The 15,921-nt window shown below is 41.2% G+C and overlaps 1 protein-coding gene across 18 annotated transcripts in view; it reads left to right on the plus strand.

The window, feature by feature from the left end:
- The window catches only part of LOC307028377 (uncharacterized protein), a 33,585-nt gene extending 25,931 nt beyond the window's left edge, over positions 1 to 7,654 (plus strand). For 2 of the 18 annotated variants that reach the window (XR_013804974.1, XR_013804954.1), the window contains exons 2-11: positions 764 to 788; positions 957 to 990; positions 1,436 to 1,545; positions 1,804 to 1,843; positions 2,300 to 2,361; positions 4,341 to 4,365; positions 4,724 to 4,790; positions 5,433 to 5,570; positions 5,826 to 5,865; positions 6,157 to 7,654. The gene's annotated coding sequence lies outside the window, so the exon portion shown is untranslated. The other 16 variants (XR_013804952.1, XR_013804971.1, XR_013804978.1 and 13 more) reach the window with 13 other exon arrangements.
- Positions 7,655 to 15,921: the final 8,267 nt, after the last annotated feature.

The following is a 15,921-nucleotide window of genomic DNA, read 5'->3' on the forward strand; positions in this document are numbered from 1 at the left end:
TCACGCGGCGGGCCGGCAGACACAGCGCGCCTGGCTATAATGCTGGTCACATCCTTATGTAAACAAAAACGCATGTAAACGGCAATTTATCGAGGTCAGGAAAGTTATCGAGTTCATTTTTATTTATCGTACGATAAGTCCAGTCAGAAAGACAAACGGTGAAACCAATTTAGATATCATGTGTGTTCTGTCATCACTTCATATCAGACCGTGAAACTCGCGGGAACTAGTCGGGGGTCTGCTTCTTCTTTTTTTACTGCAGGAGCCTGACAACCTAAACCTTCAGGCTTCCATGGACATTTGACTTGTCATAGGTTTTTGGCACAAAGTTCATAAACGACTAGTTTGCATTTAATGTTATCTGGACCTGATTCTCTTGTTTTATAAGATCTGGGGTAGGGTAAGGGTGGCCCTCGCTGCCGAGGTATCCAAAACGTCATCAACCACTTCATAGCATGTCAGTTTAATAGACTCCACCTCTTTAAATACAGCAAGCCTGGGCATGCTACTCAACATTACTGTTTTCCTCAAATACATGTGTACTGTTGGGATTGATGCATTTCTTGTCTGCTTGGCACAGTATGAGCTCTGGTCCTGTTAGGTGGGCCGTAGAGCTCATACAGTGCATAGAGCAAATATTCTCTTGCAACCCACTGCTGCTGTTTGTAGCAGTGTTACTTATGAGAAAAGACATCCGTTACATTTATAAATATACATATTTTTGTTTATGGCAGTCCTTTAAACATTCTTTGTTCTTTGGCAGGTGATGAAACCTTAAGGACAGCTTGGTAAGTTGCATTTCAGAATTCAGTTACTGTTCAAGTGTCATGATGATTGGCTTAATGTTCAACTGCTCTGAAGTGTGATTGAGAGATGCCCAACTGAACAAAATACAGCAGTCTCTCTGCTGCCACTGCTTATGGAAACCCATAGTAACTTTAGTTCTGCCTCAACAGGTGTCCTCTCTGGCCTTCAACACTGCAGCATGATGTAAGTACTCTGACGTCCCTTAACAAGAGGGTTTAAACCAACAGGTGGCTGCTATAAATGCACAAGATTCCAGGAGGAAAACAAACCATGTTTTCAAAGTAACTGTCGAGAGTGATATGGAGAGTGTGAAACATGTTGTGTAATGACAGCACTGTACGGTATCTGCAGCCAGCTGCTTTCTCAGCTGGTTAGTTCATAAGTCAGTGCGAGACAAAACTCACAAACTGGCATCGTTGGTCTCCATGCTGCCTGTGTGTGGAGTCCTGGTATGTTTGTTGAAACATTATTCATTAGAAAGCCATGTCTTTACCCTGTGTCTGTACATAGTACATGCAAACCACTGCAGATGTAACTAATTTCATCAAAAGGGAGAAATGCATGTCAAGTAATGATAAAACATGAATGCTGCAACATGTTCTCACTCTCTCCTGCCTGCCTTCTTCAGGTGTGCTGCAGCAGAGGCTGTCCTCCCAGGATGCTGCAGCAGAGATTGTCCTCCCAGGATGCTGAAGCAGAGGCTGTCCTCCCAGGATGCAGCAGGGCATCACAGCAGAGGTGAGAGTGTACGACTGTCACAGAACTGAGGTCTATCCCGACTGACCTTTACCTATAGGGCCGTGTCGTTGGAAATGCCTCACAGAATAAATCTGTGGTTACGCTTTACCCACATGTCCACTCCCATGAGCATTGTGGGATATTACTGCAGGACACATGCTTATATATTTGGAAAGATCAAAGGAGAAATAAATAATCTGCATCTTTAGAACTGTTAAATAATGAGTTGGGATGTAATTGAATAATCTTGACTTTCAGAATCCTGAGATGTGAAGAGGAGTGACTCCATCTTGTTCCTGTGAGTAAACTGAATTTCCCCTCTGGTATTAAAGCATTATCTAATGAGTGATGCTGCTCTCTGTGTTAGTCATATGCCAAGGCTTTCTGGACTGGGCTTGGATCAGTACCAGATCGCTGAGCTGGTCCTAGCAGAGCCACTTGTCAAGAGGACGGCCCTGTGCAGTGGGCTGATCTCAGGACAACAGTCGCTATAGAACATCAGGTTTTGCTTTCACCTCTGCACTGCTGGTTGCAGAACGGTGTCAATGAGGCCTGGCACATTCACCATGTCTATTGGTTTAGAGATGCATCACTGTTTCCTCTAACCACCCCCCACCATCAGGTTTCCCGTTTCCTTTTATAACATCTAGTTGCTTTTGCTTACAGTATTGGCTCACTTTAATTGTTGGATGAGATGGCTATGTTCAAACCTCCTGAATAATAACAAACTTATGTTTTTCCCTTTTTATTGCAGGATATGATTTTACTGCTCACCTCGATGGGGGAAGATGTTGTGCTGCCCCTCTTGGATTTGAGGTTAGTATTTGTTTTTCATGGATTCTGTCTAATGGGGTTGTCTATGGTATAAATGAGTGTCTGTCTGTGTAGGCCTGTCACGATAATTAATTTTGTTGGACGATACATAATGATGATAATAATTCAAGTACTTCCTTTAAAACAGAACTTTTTATTGAACATTCAACATGGCAAATGAAATGAGAAATAATATTAAAATATATAAATGTAATATAATAAATTAAACAAATTGATTAAATTATCAAAATGTATTAAATCACACACAACCAAAACAATAAATTAAATAGACTGATATACTGATTGTTTGTTGTGTCGATTTGTAGTATTTGTGTTACTGCCCTAGGCGACACAGGCGGTCGCCTAGGGCGCCAGATCTGGGGGGGCGCTGCGCTGGTAGCTCTGGGAGGGAAAAAAACATTTTTGACCGTTGGTGCTCATCCAAATGTTCGGCCTTGATGTAACAACATTCATAATTAAGTAAATGTAACACCCTTTTCACCCCGGTTACACGTTTAATTTGCCCTGTACGGTGGGTGCTGTAAGTGATGAAAGTGGGGGATGTTGGCTTATCAAATGCGAGCGTGGTAGCGAGAGAGCGAGCAAGGGAGAGGGTGCACCGGTACCGGCGCTGTTGTTATTAGAATCTGGTGCTAGCTGCGGATATAACGGATATAAGAAGTAGATGTTTCTACAACCAGGGTGGAGGAGAGCTCTCCTGTCAGACTGAGAGGCTCAGTGAGGTTAAGCACTCTCTGAGTATTTAGATAGTTAATTTTAGTCTTAAGTTATCTCAGTGGGTCTCTCACGTTTTGACCACAAATTATGTAAACACATATTTCCAAGGCACTCCTTTATAATTATTAGGATAAATAAAAACAGGTTTGAAATCATTCCAATGTATACTTGGACAGTAAACCAAAAATATAGTTTAAAGTTGGAGAGATACAAAAATATGAATAAATAAATGTTAACTAGGTAAAATAAGATATGAATGAATAACAAAAATAAAATAAGCCATATTTATTTGTTATTGGCTATGGTAGGTTATGTTCATATACTTATTTGATTATTAAAATGTAAACCGATCTTTTTCATATGGGCGTTTTTAGAGTTGTGCCCCCTAGATCAGGTCTCTAGTAATTGTGTGCTCAAAGTGCACCAGATTGAAGTATTTTACTCAATAAGTTTCTGTTTTTGCAGTGTATTTGTCTTTTGTTGAGATTTTTCATTTATTCTTTACACATAAAATGTCGCCTAAAATCTCACCTAGGGCAGCAAATTGTCTAGAACCGGCCCTGGTACTAGGCCTCAAGAGCCTCTCTTGTGCTGTCACACAGAAACAAATTCGCGGGGCGCGCTCCGCACGCACTAAAAAATTCCACGCACTCCGAGCTCACATTATGCTGGGCCCACGTGCCTTAGCACCGCTGCTATGACTCCACCCTAGGGGAAACACTGTTATGTAAACAAAAACACATGTAAACGGCAATTTATCGAGGTCAGAAAAGTTATCGAGTTCATTTTTATTTATCGTATGATAAGTCCAGTCAGAAAGACAAACAGTGAAACCAATTTAGATATCATGTGTGTTCTGTCATCACTTCATATCAGACCATGAAACTAGTCGGGGGGGGGGGGGGGGGGGTCTGCTTTTTTTTACTGCAGGAGCCTGACAACCTAAACCTTCAGGCTTCCATGGACATTTGACTTGTCATAGGTTTTTGGCACAAAGTTCATAAACGACTAGTTTGCATTTAATGTTATCTGGACCTGATACTCTTGTCTGCTTGGCACAGTATGAGCTCTGGTCCTGTTAGGTGGGCCGTAGAGCTCATACAGTGCATAGAGCAAATATTCTCTTGCAACCCACTGCTGCTGGTTGTAGCAGTGTTACTTATGAGAAAAGACATCTGTTACATTTATAAATATACATATTTTTGTTTATGGCAGTCCTTTAAACATTCTTTGTTCTTTGGCAGGTGATGAAACCTTAAGGAGAGCTTGGTAAGTTGCATTTCAGAATTCAGTTACTGTTCAAGTGTCATGATGATTGGCTTAATGTTCAACTGCTCTGAAGTGTGATTGAGAGATGCCCAACTGAACAAAATACAGCAGTCTCTCTGCTGCCACTGCTTATGGAAACCCATAGTAACTCTGCAGACCGTTAACATGCAGAAAAAGCTACATAACCCACAAGGGAACGGGTAATAACCAGAAAAGCATGACATGGGACCTTTAAATAGCACTTGTCATTTTGTTCAGTTAGATTTTGATGCCCACCAAATAAGTTAAATGCAGGAAAATGAGTTTAAAGTTGAGATGTTTGGTAACTGTGATGACTTGATGTGTCTCCTGTGTTTAGGTGGCTGTGATGGCAGAACAATCCTGAGTCAAGAATCCTGAGACTCCAGAACTTTTGAAAGCAGTAGGTGGGTTTGTCTTCCTACAATTCTGATATCTGTCCAATGATTGAAAACACCTGATGCTTACAGCACTGTACGGTATCTGCAGCCAGCTGCTTTCTCAGCTGGTTAGTTCATAAGTCAGTGCGAGACAAACTCAATAACTGGCATCGTTGGTCTCCATGCTGCCTGTGTGTGGAGTCCTGGTATGTTATTTGAAACATTACGTCATTAGAAGCAGGCTGACTTTAAAAAGCTGTATGCAGGTGGCTTTAGTACATGCCAGTGAGACGCTTTAACAAAAAATAAACGTCTTCCTCTTGATAGTTGGCATAAACCAACTTCCTCACACAGCTCATTCACCATATGGTAGTTCTCATTAGAGGTCATGTTTTGGTTATCTCCACTTGAAGTGTTTGTGCAGCGAAAAACCAAATGTGTTGATGGGTTGCAAATTCCTCCCGACTACTCAGTCAAATGAAATGATGATTATTTACTTCGGGGTGCAGTTCTTACATTTTGGTTATTATCTGAAACTGCCCAGCTTTGGTAACTACTCGCATACTAATCTCCTAAACCTTTGTTAGATCACGATAAGATTACACTGATCTAAAGGTATCATGATATGACAGAACTGCATGTGCTGACACACTCGTTATTGTCCTCCAGGTGTGCTGCAGCAGAGGCTGTCCTCCCAGGATGCTGCAGCAGAGGCTGTCCTCCCAGGATGCTGCAGCAGAGGCTGTCCTCCCAGGATACTGCAGCAGAGGCTGTCCTCCCAGGATGCAGCAGGGCGTCACAGCAGAGGTGAGAGTGTATGACTGTCACAGAACTGAGGTCTATCCCGACTGACCTTTACCTATAGGGCCGTGTCGTTGGAAATACCTCACAGAATAAATCTGTGGTTACGCTTTACCAACATGTCCACTCCCATGAGCATTGTGGGATATTACTGCAGGACACGTGCTTATTTTGAAAGATTAAAGGAGAAATAAATAATCTGCATCTTTTAGAACTGTTAAATAATGAATTGGGATGTAATTGAATAATCTTGACTTTCAGAATCCTGGGATGTGAAGAGGAGTGACTCCATCTTGTTCCTGTGAGTAAACTGAATTTCCCCTCTGGTATTAAAGCATTATCTAATGAGTGATGCTGCTCTCTGTGTTGGTCATATACCAAGGCTTTCAGGACTCTCCATTCTTGGTTTGCTGTGGAATTGACCAGAAAATAAAAAGCATCCCAGAGGTCTCCTTCAGCAGCCTGCTGAGGAGGCCTGTGGGAACATGATCTTCCTAACTCTACACATGCTGCTCTCATCAGTCACATGAAGGTGAAGTGACCTAACTACTGTACATTGTACCTGCTGAACCTTTGCTTCCTGTATTTTCAGATTGCTGCTCGACAACTGATCTGGTGACATCATTGCACATTGTGACATACCTTTGTACAGCTGTTGTGGTTGTGTACACGGCAACATTATTACTGAAACAAACAACCATTACTCTCACTTGTCTGTCAGTGTCCTCCTATCCATGAACTATAATCAAGAATTTAAAAGTGATAACTTTCTTAATGTAATGTTTCATTACTTAGCTAATACATTTATCCAAAGCATACTACCTGAAATGTTTAGTGCTCAACTTGAATACTCTATTCTGATTGGACATATTGGATGTTCAAGAGGTCAAGTCTTGCTAACAGACTGCTGCTAAAGAGAATTGGATACCATCATTGATGTAAAATAAGAACTGGATACAGCGTCGGAGGCGGGCTCTCGTTCTTTCCTATGAGAGCTGCTCATTGGCACATGATGACAAATTGGCCCAACTTTAAAGAGACAAACGTCACAGATTACCCGTCATGCTTAGCTTTCAGAGCAGAAGAACGGTTATGGCTAGAAAGGATCCGTCTTGTGTAAATATTACGTTCTCGTTGTAACTCCCGTTGTAATTGGAGCGGCTCGGAAAACACATCTACAGCAGTAACATGCAACACACACATTAATGCAGCAGCAATATTAATAGAGAAACATCAGACATAGTAAAACACTGAAAGGGAACATTTTATTGCACCAGGAGCTATCTTGGGACTTTTACTGCGACAACGTTGACTTGCATGTGAATAAAAAAATAAACCATAGTGTTGGTGACCTACAGTGTTGTCATTCTTCTTTGAACAGCAAGACCGCTAACACCCTATTTCAACAATCACACTCCCTGTAATTGACATTAATTAATAGACGGTTTAGCTTCTCACCATAATTTGCTGTGGCCCACTGATGTTAACGATCGTAACTGAAACATTAAGTAACATTCAGCCCTGTGACTTTCAAACTCTCGTGAGAGTTTTACACAAGACGGATTCTTTCTAGCCATAACCCAGAAGAACTGAGGTTACCTACTGTAACCCCAGCTTCTATGAGTATATGGCGCAGCCCTCTAAAGGCCCTGACACACCAAGCAGTCACCAGAGGACTCACCGACGCAGGCTGTTGCGTCGCCGTGTTCTCCTGCGTCTTGGCCATGTGTCGCACGGGAACACACCGCAAAGACTTCAGTGCGTGAGTGGCAATAACTCTCCTTACCAGCAGGCGGCGGTAGTGTGTATTCGTCATTCAAATCAGGCAACAACCGGAAAACAAGAAGAACAGACTGCAAACAAACAAAACAAGCAATAGCGTGTGCGTTCTATTTTCACTCTCGTCCATCGAAAACATGTTTCGTGCGGCACTGGAGCTCGATTTGGGTTCTGCCCGCTCTGTATTAATGTCATGTGGATTTTCCTGTCATGTTGACAGGTTATCATCATGTAGGCGTTGATAAAAGCTCATTCTAATGTTGTGTTGTGTGTATGAAGGTACGAAATAAAGTTTTGCATTGCCTATCGTATATTTGTGTTTATTGTTTTAATCACACAGCGATAAGAAACAATAACAATGTGCCTACATAACTGTCAGTTGCAGCTCTAGCATTAGTATTGGTTATAGTAACAGCTACAACATTAAAATACTTCTAGGCAGATTGAGGAGGATAATGGGAGAATGAACAGAGGGGCAGAAACATCCATCTTGTTGCGCGAGACATAATTCAGCAGACGTCTCCACGTTTGCAGTCAGCCAAAGTAGTGTAAGTATACTAACGGAAAGAAAAACACGACCACTATCGCTCAGAGTTTGGCCTGGAATAAGAGCCGTTTATTGTTTCTGCGCATGCTCATTAGCATCACGTTTCAGGCACATTATGATGATGTCACACACATGAACATAAACATGACTTTGATATTATACAAATATGCTCAACACTCCCACTCAAAGACATGTTGATAACTCTACAGTGGTACACAGAATCCAAATAAACAAAACAAAAGCTTCTCTAACAGTGTTCAATTTGTATACCTGCAATTTACATTACTCTCCAAACAAATACCCTTTGAACTTGTCAAATTGTGCCTTTGTCAACGGCTTGGTTAGGACATCAGCTACCATGTCTGCAGTAGGACAATATGTAATAGATATCTTCCCCTCAGCATGTGCAGATCGTACAAAATGGTATTTGATGTCTACATGCTTGCTTCTCTGTCTGGATACAGGGTTTTTGGATAGAGCTATTGCTCCCTGGTTGTCCTCGTATATCTTCACTGGTACATGTGGGCTATTATGGTCTACCCCTTTTAATAACTGTACAAGGTACATGCTCTCTTGAATAGTAGCCGCTAATGCCATGTACTCGGCCTCACAGGTCGATAGCGCCACTGTTGGCTGCTTCCTGCTTTTCCAGGATATAACCGGACCATTTTCAGTTAAGCTGAAACAATATCCAGTTGTGCTTCTCCTATCATTTTGATCGGCTGCCCAATCAGCATCACTGTATCCCTCAAGCTTTAGGCTTTCCTCACTTTTCTTGTTATGTAGCTCTTGGTCTATTGTACCCAGGGGCGCCAGCAGGGATTTTGGGCCCCATGAAAAGATATCACATTGGGCTCCACCACCAGGCCCAGGCCACGCTAACCAAGCACAATTGCTGTAACCACACCTCCAGAACCCAGCCCACTCATTTATGCTTGAAATAAGTCTACCTGTACAGGCTTGCATCTATCTTGTAGTCCAATACTAACCGCACAATATTTACTGACACTGAGCGGTAAAAATATAACACTGTGCAGACATGGAACATACTGCTGCAACCTTCTGCTGCAGTAGAATTCACTATTTGATATAACGATAACATTCCTGACAATAGACCTCAATAGTCATCTATTATGGTGTACATGCCTTTTTAATAACATTTTTGAATGGAACATTCATACATCTAAATAAATATAACTTAAATATACATGACCTCTTAAATTAAAATAAAGTGAACATTAACACCAATATTATCATTTATAAAATGCTATAACAAAAAAAAAAACATAAGCAGCAGATTTTTTAATTAAATATACATACCAACTACAAAATAAGCGGGTATTAAAGTGTAAACGGACAACAAAACGGAATTGGAAGTGAAAAGGCCTGATGGTGGTGCTAAATCGGAGCCTGTTACCTGTTCTCAGTCTTTTTCTCATCATGCATCTTCTTTGTAGTGATCAAATATCGTTACCATAGCCTTGCCCTTTAACAGTTATTACGAGCCCTGGCTCAGCTTTACTCACCAAGAGCCCAGCGCCTAGCCTTCTTACAGGCAAAGTCACTGATCAAGTCCTTGAAGTCCAGCTTTCTAGCCAACTGGCTTTCAATGGACATCATGGCAAGACTGCAAAGCATTATGGGGGACAGGGCTGCTGAGCCTAAAGATGGACCTGTTGGTCCTGGCACCAGGGGAGGGACAACTGATCTAGTATGAATAGCTGCTAAAAATGTAACTGCATTTATTAAATGCCAGCTAAAAGAGGAATGAAATGAAAAACCTCAGCATTTTCTGTGAAGATATTAACAGTACTTAATGTGAGCAAAACATTACAATTATTATTTACAATGGACTAAGCTTAGCTAACAGACTAATTTCCACCACTCATGGTACCCAAAGACTTCAAAATTGCAAGAGTAACCCCCCTGCACAAAAAGGGCAGCAAATTGGACCCAGGCAACTACCGCCCTGTTTCTATACTTACCTCCATCTCGAAAGTCATGGAAAAAATAGTATATGAACAGGTCGAAAAGTATCTCGCGGAAAAGAAACTAATCTATGAATTTCAATCTGGCTTTAGAACATCCCACTCCACTGACACATGCCTTCTTTATTTGAACGACCACATCAAACAAGAGGTGGACAAGGGCAAATACTGCGGCATGGTGATGCTGGACCTACAAAAGGCTTTCGACACTGTCAATCATCCCATTCTGATTGACAAGCTAAAAGCAATTGGTTTTTCATAAACTATCGGTGAGCTGGATACAATCTTACCTGGAGGGGAGAGAACAGATGGAGGAGGTAAACGGTACTCTGTCCAGCCCCCCTCCCAGTGAGCTGTGGTGTTCCACAAGGAAGCATATTAGGTCCGTTACTGTTCCTAATTTATGCAAATGACATGTCATCAGCATGTGACTGCAACTTGTTCCTGTTCGCGGACGACTCAGCCCTGCTGGTCTCTGACAGGAGCAGATTGCAGGTTGAAAAAACCCTCAGCTCCGAGCTCGGCAGAATCTGCACCTGGCTCGCCGATAATAAATTATCATTACACCTGAGTAAAACAGAGTCCATTCTCTTCGGTTCGAAACATAATCTCAGCAAATCCGACGACTTCTCAGTTGCAGTGGGTGACATTATTGTCACAAGTAAGAAGGAAATTACATACCTAGGATCTATTCTTGAGGCAAACCTCTCCTGTGACAAAATGGCATCCAATGTAATAAAAAAAGTCAATCAAAGAACTAGTTTCCTATACCGGATCTCCTCTCTGGTAAACAAAAACACCCTGAAAACTCTGGCAGGAGCACTCATTCAAGGGTACTATGACTATGCTTGCACGTCATGGTACCATAGCACCTCCAAGGCGCTAAAAATAAAACTTCAAACATCACAAAATAAACTGGTCAGACTACTGCTTGACCTTTCATCTAGAACCCACCTCACCTCTGCCCACTTTGACAACCTAGGATGGCTTAGAGTAGACGACAGAGGACAGCTACTTGCAATGGGCCTGGTCTACAAGATCCACTACACCTCTATGGTACCCATGTACATGTCAAAATTCTTCCCAAAGCTCAAGGAATACCATGATCATAACACCAGAGGGAGCTCCACAAATCATGTAAAACCCAGACTTGGCACAAAAAAGGGGGAATACACGTTTCGCAATTATGCCACATCAAGGTGGAACGCTCTTCCCACTACTGTAAAGGAAAGTAAAACTATACTTACCTTCAAAACCTCTCTTAAAGAGCACCTTCGGGGGAGAGCATTGCAAAACTGGCTCCGGTAATGGTACAAATCTCAACCTGTCGTACAATGGACAGCTTCCCCCCCCATCTATGTATATACTCACATTTTAGACTCTGTTACTAACTGTATATCTGTAGACTTGGTATGTCTTAAATGTCCGGTTAGGATGTATTAGAACGAAATCTAAAATGAAAATTGTAAATAAGCCATCTGTATGTAAAAAAACACCTGTATGTAAATTGTAAATAAGCCATCTGTATGTCAAATATGTCTTATATGTCTTAAATGATATGATGAATTGGAAATGGGGGACCCTGATGTAAACAAGACGAAAGTCTTTCTCTGGTCTGCATCCCCTTAACAATTTTATGTTTTGAGCTGTAGCCTGTACTTTACCCAATATACAAGCTGTTAATAAACTTTTTAATCAATCAATCAATGGACCACACCCACCTTTTCTTTTGAAAAACTGGGTGACATACTGTCGCCCTTTAGTCCCTCTCTCTTGTCTTTCTCTCCTTTCTTTTCTTTTTTGAAAGCCTGACTTTGTTAGTCGTTGAGACATCGTACACACATAACTTAAGTACTAGCATCGTTGCTCACCTGCACTCACTCTCTGCCAGAAAGTGCGGTGCCGGGTGCCGCACAGCGTTTGGAGGCAGGACCAAACCATTACATGTAAATAGAGGGGGGTGTACAGAGGCTTTGGATAATTAACTTTTGGAAGAAAAAAAGTGAAATGAATCGTAAGTTTAGTTAGTACATTATCAATGTAACGTTATATTAATGTTAATTATTGATGATTGATGAAAGGTTACTTAAACATTTTTGGGCCCCTGTCAGTCACGGGTCCTTAGAATCGTCATAACTTTTCACCCCCTTACGGCGCCCCTGATTGTACCCTTTAGATACCTCAACAGTTGTTTTGCTACAGCCCAATGTTGTTGTTTTGGTTCTGCTAAGTGTTGTGATAATTTACTCACAATCCAGCTCAGATCAGGTCTAGTACATGTCATAATGTATATCAAGCTACCTACTATCTCTCTGTATCCTGTAGAATCGATAACTTCACCCTCAGTGTCAAAATGTAACTTTTGCTCACATGGAGTTGACTTTGGTTTGCACTCTGACATGCCAAACCTCTCTATCATCTTTGCTATGTGTCTCTTTTGGCTAATTTTGATCTCCCCCTCACTCTGTGTAAAGTCGACACCTAGGAAATGTTTAAGTTCCCCCAAATCTTTCATTTTAAACTTCCTCTTCAACATCTCTTTGACATCACTGAGTGAGCCGTTGTTATTGGCCGCTATAAGTAGGTCATTTACCCATATCAACAGAATAACTCTTTCTTTCTCAGACTCTTTTCTTTAGACACAATGATCAGCATAATTTTGCACAAACCCATTCTCTGTAAGATGATCATGCAGCGTCCGCTCTTCGCTTCCTGTCGGCTGATGGGAGACGGGCACCATGCGAACAAGCGACCTGCTGGCTGAGAACCGCGTCCGCTCTGGGCCCAATGAAGTCACGACACGGACTGGTACGGAAATTGTAATACCGCGGTTTGGACACAACAAATATTTTCATCAGAGTCCGGCGCACTTCCTGGGGGCTTGGGTACCATGCAGTGGCGTAACAAGGTTGTGATTGGCCCCGGTGCAAATATTGATTTTGGGCCCCCCATCGCCCCAAACATAAGCGCACGCTGCTGCGCTCACACACGCACAGACATACACTCTCTTTTGAGTGCTGCTCTTGTGCTTTGGTTTTGCTGTGCTAGCTACATTACAGTACAGGTTGATTAAACAGGTCGCTCGTCACGCAAAGGTATCACATGACATGAAAGGGAGCAAGGTCATTGGACAGAAAAATTAACAAATTTATTTAGGTTGCTTGGTTACTTTGAAGACTGCGCGAACCGGTCAGTGCCAAAAATCTGTATTTTTGAATATGGATCTTAAGTTGGCGTGGCGTTAAAAATATTGAATCGCGATTAATCGCATGATGTCCATAGTTAATCGCAAATGAATCGCACATTTTTTATCTGTTCTAAATGTACCTTGAGAAATATTTTTCAAGTTTTTAATATTCTTATCAACATATGAGTGGACAAATATGCTTTATGCAAATGTTTGTTTATTATCATTGGAACAATGACAAATATTCTCCTGAATATTCTCAACACAACAACCTCCGGGCTATCAGCATCAGCTGTGTGCTTGGCTTGCTGTTTAAAACAAAAAAAATTGTATCCATATCTCTTGCTAGAATCTCCCACCATCCAACTAACAACAACATCAAGCCTTTGGGCTCTGAAACTACGGAGCGGGCCGAGGAAAAATGCTTTAAATAATTAGTGGCGTTAAAAATGTGTTTGCGTTAACGCGTTATTAACGCCATGTAGTACCATGTGTATAAACAATATCACTTATTCTCTTCTGTTGAACATATTGGATTGTGTATTGTCCGAGTCCTTTTTATCCTACTGTAACTTTGGAAGAACAAATGAAATTCAATGAATAAGCTTGATTTTCACTGAAGCACACATAACGTCTGATCTAATATTTTTAACAAATCATCCCTAAAGCATTGACTAGGGCCTAGGCTATTCATCGTCCTTAAATGCAGGCATGAAGTTACACGTTACACGTTCTACAGCCACAATTAGTCGGTTTCACAAGTGTAATTACCAATTTGGTAATACACTAATAAAAACAACAAGGTTTGGGTTCGGTCTTCAGATATGACTGTGGCGTTAACTTGTAAGCTCAATAATGAACTCCAGCTCAGCAAACCATATTGTAATATCTAAGTAATCATCTTGAAATATGACATTAATAATTGTAATATACACACATCTTATTTTGAGGTTGATTTAACATACACTACGCTGCTCTTCAACACTACTTTGATGTTAGCTTGTCTACATACTCGAGAATAGCGAATTTAAATTAACCTTAGCGATGCATACAGTTACCTACATAATCAAATATCTCTTGCAAGGATGACCTTATTTTACCAACCTCAAACAGAAGCCGTTTGTTCTACAGTATTATCCAACTTAACGCTTAACACTTCTCTATTTCGTTTTAACTTGGAGGCTACGATCAGCATCGTTAGCACAGATGTAGCTAGCTACCACTCGCGTACATGCTAACCCAAGCCTTAACATTCATTATGTAGCTGATTAAAATCATAAAAACATAAATAAAGTACTCACATTTCACTTACCGCAAAACCGCATTCATGCACCGTCTGTTTTAACCGCAGAGCGAGCCACAATAGTCCGATATAAGCATGAAAAACGAACAAACACGGCCGAGTTCAAGTTACGTCCCTGATGAACTGAGCAGGCAGAGTCCCTGTAGCATCACGGAGCTGCTAGCAGAGAGACAGTAAACTTGGCACTGGACAGAGCTGTCACTCAATGTGAACACGCCCTAATTTAGGCATAACTTTAAGACTGAATATTAATTAAACAGATGAGTTGAGAAGAAATTCACCCCCCAATCCATAGTCATGAAGGGGGGATCTAACTATACAGATAATATGGTTTTTTGAACAACGATGTAAACATGTTTATTTCTGCTGTAAATTTGGGCATTTTAACATGGAAATTGCTCCCTTCTGCAGACTGCTCCTACTGGCCACTAGATGAACTGCAGTTTGAGGCACTTCCTTATTGGCCTCCCTGCTCTGCCCCAGAGTTTTCCGCTTGGTTAGAATGTGCAATGTGCAGTTAGGGCAGTACTGAGAGTATTAGGGTGAACAATATATTGTTAACATTGTGTGCATTATGTAATGTATAGGGCATTTTGAGCCGTTGTAATGTGTTTGCACCTGTCGGCCACCTATCTAACGCTGCTTAAATCCCACCAATCAAACCACCATACGTTTTAAAAAAAAATGCGAACAAATCTGTAAATGCAGAAAAAGGAATGATTCCGTTTTAATCCAGTACACACCAATTAGTAATCTTTTTAAAAGAGAACCCATCTGCCGTGACATTGTTACCGCAATGCCGTGACCCGGATTCGAACCGGGGTTGCTGCGGCCACAACGCAGAGTACTAACCACTATACGATCACGGCGAGCTACGATGGGCTGATGGCAATGATCCGCCAAAAACGGAATCATACTCGTGGTGCAGGCAGAAGGCTCCATGAGTAGGTCTCAAGTAAACGGAGTAAGATTAACATTAAAGTCCATTTGACATCGAAATATATTGCTTTTATTAAAGTACTGACAATGAAAACGTTCACAAATCTACCGAGTAAAGTAAAACTGATCGATTGATTAATAATGGGGATTTAATGCTTTGCTTAAAAGGTTACTGTTACATGCAAAAATCCATGACAACAGTTCTTGGGTCATTTCATGTAAGTGCTTTTATGAGACTACTTACTTGATTACTGCAAATACAAATTTTGTTGTAAGAGTAACTTTTTAAAAGTGTGGTCTTCCAGTTACCCTTACTGTTGTGTCTCCCTCTAGGGGGCTTTATGGTAAAATAAGGAAGTGGGAGAAAACAAAGTGCTGTATGTCAAAATATTCAGAGCGTGTACCATTCTTTAGAAACATAGTCCACTAAATTAAAAAGGCAGGCCTTACTGTAGCAAAAATATGCATATGTGAGATGGCCTTTTGTTAGCAAAATGTAAAGAAGAAGGTCTATAAGAAAGTGTGTAAGAAGGCGATATGGTGCAGGGAAAGTATCCTTTTTAGTGTTTTACTATTGTTATGTTTTGGATTAGCTAATTATGGTGTGTAGGACA

This window comes from Notothenia rossii, assembly GCF_949606895.1.
Source record: "Notothenia rossii genome assembly, chromosome: 2".
NCBI lineage: Eukaryota > Metazoa > Chordata > Actinopteri > Perciformes > Nototheniidae > Notothenia > Notothenia rossii.